The 7,893-nt window shown below is 50.4% G+C and overlaps 1 long non-coding RNA gene across 2 annotated transcripts in view; it reads right to left on the reverse strand.

Annotated features, from left to right (window-relative positions):
* LOC125728081 (uncharacterized) overlaps window positions 1-7,551 on the reverse strand; it is a 53,720-nt gene extending 46,169 nt beyond the window's left edge. For both annotated transcript variants that reach the window (XR_007388917.1, XR_007388916.1), the window contains exons 1-2: window positions 7,426-7,551; window positions 5,821-5,993 (exon numbers count right to left, since the gene is read on the reverse strand). This is a non-coding gene — a long non-coding RNA (uncharacterized LOC125728081). The remainder of the gene's footprint in view (window positions 1-5,820; window positions 5,994-7,425) is intronic.
* Window positions 7,552-7,893: the final 342 nt, after the last annotated feature.

Here is a 7,893-nt window from a genome sequence, read left to right on the forward strand (position 1 = left end):
ACATCTGGAGAAGGCTCCCAAAACGGACACTAAGCCGCGCAACACGGAAACGAAGACCAGCTCAATAATACTTAACGATTAAATTTCCACAAACAATGGCGACGAACGCGGGGGGGGGGGGGTTTGCCGGCATGCTCATTTGCATAATTGATGCTGCCCCCCCCCTCCCCCGCAAATGACTGATGAGGACAACAAAAGGTGTTGCTGTACTAGGGTGCAATAACGACAGAACTTCATCAAGCACCTCTCGCTGATTAATCGGCCCCCTTTTGCTCACAGCCAAGGAAAGAGAGAGGTGGGGTGGGGGGGGGGGGGGGGATAGAGGGAGGAGGCAGACAGCAGCACAAGGGACCCTGAAGGCCTAAATTGACCTGCAGTGTCTGTGTGACTCCAACAGGACACCTGCATGTAGCTGACACACATGGGGATGAAGCAGTGACTGATGGGTAACAGGCAGCATGTCCGGTGACCTCCGATACCCCACTGGGCTGCCGTCACCCTGCCCAAGACATGCATGATGACTCCATGATGGTCCCTGTTTGTTTTCATCCCTCGTGTCTCATCGACAAGCCCGTTCCTCGTTAACAGGAGTAACGTCCTCGCGAGGAGTCCTGAGTCACGATCCATGCTTAGCGAAGTAGCCTCTGCGTCCTGAGTCGTCCTGGTCCATGCTGACCGGGAAGGACTCTTGTAAACGATACTGTCACCTCCCTTTAGGGTGGTGAAATGGAGCCAGAAGCAGGGCACGGAGGGTTACTGCACCCAGCGGCAGACGTGTCCTGGCGGTAAGGTTATCTGGGATATGGCGACCCTTCTCGACCCACTCTCTCTGACACGCAGAGACACCGCGCTGGGGAACTGGCCATTCCTCGCGGCTTTGCTGTCTGACATAGGAGGAGAGCATCTCCATCGGCTGAAGGCCAAGTCTGCTGGCCCTCCAGACACAGCCGGAAATACTTCAGACATGATGCTTGACATTTCATGTTTATCTTTAAAGCAATAATGCGAGTGGTGGATGCTTGTACCTCTACCTACTAGAAACTGTAGTGAATTTCAGCAGAAGGCTGTATGTTCTGGAACTCATGTTCAAGATCACCATGACCCTACAGGAAAATGGATGGATGGATGGCCCTTTATAGAGGTTTATTAGAACATATATTCTGTGGTCATGGCTGTAGTTGTTGGGACGGAGCTCCGAAGACCCCTGCGGTGTGGATGCAGGTCTGACCGGGAGAGTCTGGAAGGGAGGCGGGGGTCCAAACCCAAGTAGGACCAGATCTTCCATTAGCTCCAGACCAAATCAAAGACAGACTATTAAGGAGAATACCTCAAAATTGTTAAAAAAAAAAAAAAAGAATGTTAATACACATTGCCTCTCGCTCCTGCTGACTATAATCCTGACTCCCTCACACTATGACTAAATCCTCATCACAGTGCTGGGAGTGCATCTGCATTCATGCAATTTTTATTTGAAGCAAATATGCTCAACGCTTCGGTCACACTTGAGCTGTTCGGTTAGCTAAGAACTGGTCCCGTTATGACAGTTTCTGCTACAACATCTGTGTTAAGCCCAACATTTATTTGAAATTTGACCCAACTCAGTCAATCGATCACTCCCTATTTTAACCCAACGAGAACCAACAAACCAACCAACAGGAGTCGGGTTAATCCAGTCAGTCCTGACCACATGAATACCCCCCCTCCAATAGGTGGAGAGTGCTTCCAGGTTTGGGATCACTCAGCAATCGATCTGGCAGGACCCGGTCTAGTCGGAAAGAAAGTTATTTAAACCAGAGCTGCGTAAATCACCTTTTTTGAGTCGCCTTTTTCAAGTTTTCATGCCCCCACCTGGAACTCCCTCATTTCCCCCACCTGGGGCTGCCCCATTTCCCCCACCTGGGGCTGCCCCATTTCCCCCACCTGGGGCTGCCCCATTTCCCCCACCTGGGGCTGCCTCATTTCCCCCACCTTGGACTGTCTCATTTCCCCCACCTGGGGCTGCCTCATTTCCCCCACCTGGGGCTGCCTCATTTCCCCCACCTTGGACTGTCTCATTTCCCCCACCTGGGGCTGCCTCATTTCCCCCACCTGGGGCTGCCTCATTTCCCCCACCTGGGGCTATCCCATTTCCCCCACCTGGGGCTGCCTCATTTCCCCCACCTTGGGCTGCCTCATTTCCCCCACCTGGGGCTGCCTCATTTCCCCCACCTTGGACTGCCTCATTCCCCCAGCTGGGGCTGCCTTGGAGACCCCTAGATACTCCACGTTTTTGCTGCCGCCCAGCCCCTTTGGAAGGGAGCACAAACGGACCAAGGACCCCGCGGACCACAATAAGAACACTAGCGGCCAGGAACCAGAACGCCACCATTAGGCTATTGGAGGAACCGCTTCACATTAGCCAAAGGCTGTGTCATCTTCCAGCTCATCTTCACCTGCCTCTAGAGGAACCAGACCAGGATGCTCCTCGAGATTCTTCAAGTGCAGCACCATGCTTGAGGCTGAGGAGACATTTCCACTTCCAGGGAACTGAGAACATGGATCTGAAATGGGATCCTGTCCAAGGTGTCTTCAACCTCACACCCTATGCCGCCTGGGATAAGCAGCAGGCCACACTCCCCTACCCTCAGCAGGAAAAGTGGATGGATGGATGGTTGGATGGATTTGAAACACCATGCCTCTTGCAGGCCTCCTCAAGCAGCATCCTACAACAGGGCCCGTCCACTCCTGGTACGCATCCCATCTTTCTGGCTGAATGATGCTGATACCTTCCCGTCATTAGAAAGGACAGGTGAAGCGCTGCTTCAGTAATGAATGGAAATGTAGGATCCTGGGATCAGAGCCACAGCAGCCAAGTAAAAGGCCCACATTTCAGCGCTCAGATCGCTCATTTTCGCTTATTCCCCCGTCGGCTGTCTTGTATAAAACAGCTGCTGTTTCATGCAGCCTCAATCCCTGACACCAAAGCCTTTTAGGTGAAAAATACTGAGCTTACCTCAGGTTTCGAGATATTAAACGTAATGCTCTGATCTATTGTACAAACCGAACACGGAACTCGGATGATTCAAAATGTTGCAGTTGCAGCTTACTGTTAAAAGCAGAATAAATGAGGGAAGTGGTGTGTAAATCTTCACAATGCCAAGCCAGTAAACAGCACTTTCATAAGACTAGGCTCACTTTGCATGAAATATCCCCACTTAGTGGCTGTTTGCGGTACAGCAGGAACTTCTCATCAAAAGAATTTAGCTTAGCCATTGAGTAACATACACACCTGCGTATTAGTGGGTAATCCGTAAGGCCAGGTGCCTCATATGATCAGAGTTAAATCCAGATTTTGTGCCCCAAAGCAGGAAAACTCAGGAGAAGATGATAAATAACAGGGACTGTTTACTCTGTTCTGCGTTATATAACACTCTTATGACAGATTATAAAGTGATATGTGGGGAAAGTCTTTGAAGCGTGTTTGCGACACTATTAAAGAAATTAAATGCGCAGTCAACCCTCCTGGACAGTCCGACACCACCATGGCCCTTTAAAATGTCAAATCCCTTTAAACCTGAGGTGGGAATGAGAAATGCCCCCCCCCCCCCCACACACTCCTAGGGTGGGTCAGGAAACCCTGTTAAATCTTCTTCTTCCTGATAGATAAGCTGACTTGACTTGACTGAACCGGTGTTTGTCGATGAAGCTTCTTGTTCAAATCCGTTTAAACCTGGAGGATGGGCTGGGGCGGGGGGGGGGGGCGTAATAGGGGCTGGGGAGGAAGGGTAGGGGCTGTCAGTTATGACAGTGATTTGACGCTCGCTTTGTTCTCGGTGTTCACGTGGCGACAGACATGGCAGCTACCATCTGCTCCGGGTACGAGCGGAGACGGTCCCCACTGTGGGTAAGACGATCCGGGGTCCGGATCAGGCCAGTCTGGCGGTGGCAGCTCTTGCATGTTTTCATGGGGCCTGAAAGCAGAGGCCTGAGCTGGCGAGGAGCGAGTGCCTCGAGCACGTCGCCGGCTCGGGCTGCCCGTACATATGCATGTCAGGGGGGCACATGGCCGCTCTCAGGCCCCCTTTCCATCATGACTATGCTTCATCACCTGATACTCCTCATGACCTTCACGGAGTGCATCTGGTTTCAAAGGATATCACATCCATGTTAACAGATATGGCCGTCTGTTAGTGTAGCCTCCCGCACAAAGACAATTATGCCTGTTAGATAATCATTATTTTCCACCGCCTGGCAGCGCCAAGTGCGAGAGTCAGGTCAGAATAAACGGATGACCGTCATCTTCACATGAAGCGCATTCTTCTGATTACATTTTTGCACATTTACAGCAGGAATCACCTCCGCTCAGACTCCCCCCCCCAGAACGCTCACCCGCTCCAAGCCTCCTAAATTGCACATTAATTTAGCAGACACGTCTATCAGGGTCAGGCAGACTGTGGATTGAGGGCGTTGCTCAGGGGGTCAACAGAGAGACGACTCCACCACTCCCAGGACTTGAACTAGCGACCTTCTGGTTACAGGCACAGCAACCTAACCAGCTGAGCCGGCCACCAGCCGCACACACTGGATGCTGGGGGGCTGCAGTGAAGCCCCCCACCCTGGAATGTCACTTTAATTAGTTGAATTACTTTGACAACATCACACCTTCCATTTCCCCATCCTGTCTTTCTTGGTATTGTGTGTCTTTTTTTTTACGACATTTTCTGATTAACTTTGCTTTCATTTCCTCTCACCTGACTTTTCCCCATTAAATCTCCCTCGGTTCACTCTTAACTCGCTCTTCTGCACATAGCCACCTCCCCGTAAACAAGCCCCATTCTTCGACATGCCACCAGTGTCCCCGCAGTGTTTTTTTAATGGTAGAAGCCACAGAGGTTCACACACTCTGGTTTTACGGAGCTGAGTGTTTTCTCAGCTGAAAGGTTACTTTAAAACCTGCAAAATCCCTGCCTATCCCTGGTGTTTAATTCTCCCTTCCTCCGTTAGAACAACACAAGCCCTTCTTAATTTCCTTTTGGCCCAAAAACAATGCATATGCCATCACAGTTGATTATTCAGATGTTTAATGAGAGACTCTGGGAATATTGATTACTATGGGGAGCGAGTTCATTAACTTGTGATGTTTTGTCTCCCCCTATTGGTTAAATTATAACAAAGCCTCCGGACCCGCCGAGAATTGAGCCTAACAACCAGAACGTGCCAGATAAATTAAATCGCAGAACTTATAAAGACTGAGCTGCAAAAGACTCTGACACGAACAAAAAAAAACACACAGAAGATTCTCCGAGACAATGAGCCTGACACCACATTGACACCCTGGAATTCTATTCACAGTTTTCACTCTTTTTAAGTATGCAAATGACCCACCCCCCCTCCCCCCCCGCCACCCCCCGTAATAACTTCGCCCGTCCCGCGAATACGTGCGGTCACCGCCATCGCAAGCCTTTCAGGGAGTAGCTGCTGGCAGCAGACCCCAGCTTCTGCTCCGGTCGGCCCCATTCGCTCTGGCCCGACGCCTGGCTAATCTCATTCGGACGACTTGTGCGCTTACTTCTTGGTTCAATCCAAACAGCAGCCCCCAGTGTCTGAAGTCGGTTTTTCCCCCCATTTATTAGTCAGGTTTCCTGCAGGTAGCTGAGCCGGCTAAGACGTGCTGTCAGAAGAGGCCGGAGCACGATGAAGGCGCGAGCCGGGTCTCCCAAAGGCCATGCGATGCGGGTACCGCCGCCTCACGCCCCTGCTTACAAGCTTATCCCATGTTTCAATAAACCAGGAGGCTGTGATGACTGTAAGACTTTGGGCTAAACGGGTACGATTCATTACCTCTACCGCCGTGGAGACGGAATCCCGATGTTGACACGGAGGCTGGCCGTTACACACGCGTTAGGGAAATGCTCTCAACGGACCATCGTCGATCTCAGAGATCTTTCTCCATTTCCTGAAGCCACCGGCCTCTTCCGTCTTCCCGCCAGTCGTCTGGAAGCCTGGCCGTGCTCCTGCGGAAACACACTCACGTAACACCTTCTCACTACTTCGCACTGCAGGCGCGCTCATCCTACCCGGACCGGCCAGAATCATTCATCCACCTCGACAAGCCAAACTCATCTCCATGTCTGACATGTCAGCAGAGCCTGGGAATGTTTCGTATCACCCTGAAGGGCAACTGTGACACCAGCAGGCTTCTAGGTAGATGGTTTCTACATCATCACAACTGGACACTCCCTACCCATGCCTGAGTCTAGTGGCTTCTCCATACATCTACCTATCTGTCTGCAGCGCTCACACGCGCATGTACGCAAACTCACACATTAAACAGGGATCTGGTGCTTTCAGGCTGAAAGCAACGCACATGTACTCTCACACTGAGAACCAGTGCATTCAACATGATTATCCAGATTAGGCCAGTCTGCTGTGGACATCGCCCCCTGGAGGGCTCAGTCTGCTAAATTCTGGCAGCTGAGCCATGCTGGGTTGCTGTACGGGATTCGCACAGAGAAGCGCGCACGACCCAGTGTGCTGTCTGCTAAACCCCACACCTGCTGTACGGAAGGGTGGAGATGCCCCCTCCCCCAGAGCAGGCCCACCACGGCCACGTCGCTGAAATCGCACAGAGTACGCGACTCTGCCAGCTGCCTGCCTGAACATCCTCCAACCTCATCAGCGCCTCAAGGAAGGTGCGCTAATTAGCGAACAAGATATATCGCCTGCAGACACTGATGCATAATAGAAGAGCATGGACCAATTATTTCCAGGCACGGGCAATGTCCAAAGATATAGGGTCATCCCTGGAGGACGAGAGCCGGATCAAGCACTGCTCTTGGTCAAGCTTCTGGCCATTGATCTGAAGGGTCACGCAAGTCATTAGCTGTCAGTCTTCCAAGTGAAAAATCAAGATGATTGCAGGTTTAAAATATATAAATTGTGTGTTTATTCACATGCGTACCTAGACAGATTGGCTCTCTTGTGTGCAACCCATTTCAGCCAAGCTGACTTTGGCTCTGAGACAGTGGAACTTGGGAATGTTAAAATAACATAATAAAATACAGATATTTCTTGCACTGTGTCGCTTTTGTTCGAGTTGCAATTTTATAAAAGCCCGAGAGAGAGGAAGGTGTTCTCTGACCTTGTACTCTACCTACCAATAAATTTATTATGCTGGAATTTACTTTCTTGATTTATTAAATTCCACAACAGTTCTGTTCACTCGCTATATTTAGCAGTTGCTGGGGAGAGAAGGCGTATAATTCGCCAGTCAGGGCCAATGGCTGCTGTGGATGTTGCAGCAAAACTTATTACAAGTTAAACTTAAGCAAAACATCTCACTATTTCATGCCGTTGGCGATAATTACAATGCTTGCATCCACAAAGGCCTTGAAAACCCACTAATTACTTTTTTTGTGCTGTTTTACTTTTATGGTTTATACTCACAATATGTATTGTTTTAGGATCGCGTATTCTGCGTAGTAATTGGGTTTCAGTGTTTCGTTGCTCTCTAGCGCCCTCTCGTGCGACAGGGTGGCACTGCCGTCTGAAAAACAGCTGCCTGTTTCCTCCGACATCCTTTGTCTCGCCCTGGACGGGGGGGAGGAGCAACGACACGGTGTTTATAACGTTGGCAGTAGAGCTGAGATCCATCTCCCTATGGGGCAACATTGTCCGGGAATGCAAATACCATAATGGTCAAATAATCAGATGAGTTCAAATCCCAAATGGAGAGTTGGTGTTGCACCCTTAAGAATGTAAAATCATCCTACGTAACTGAGTAGAGGGTGGACCCATAACCTGACTAATGTTTCCGTTAATCGTGTCATTCAGACAGGGACGGATGAGAGACCCAGCAACAGCCGTAACGTCAACAGAAACGAGGCCGTCCAGATTCAGCCCAGAAAAACAGGC

This window comes from Brienomyrus brachyistius, unplaced genomic scaffold (genome assembly GCF_023856365.1).
Source record: "Brienomyrus brachyistius isolate T26 unplaced genomic scaffold, BBRACH_0.4 scaffold153, whole genome shotgun sequence".
In the NCBI taxonomy this organism is placed as follows: domain Eukaryota; kingdom Metazoa; phylum Chordata; class Actinopteri; order Osteoglossiformes; family Mormyridae; genus Brienomyrus; species Brienomyrus brachyistius.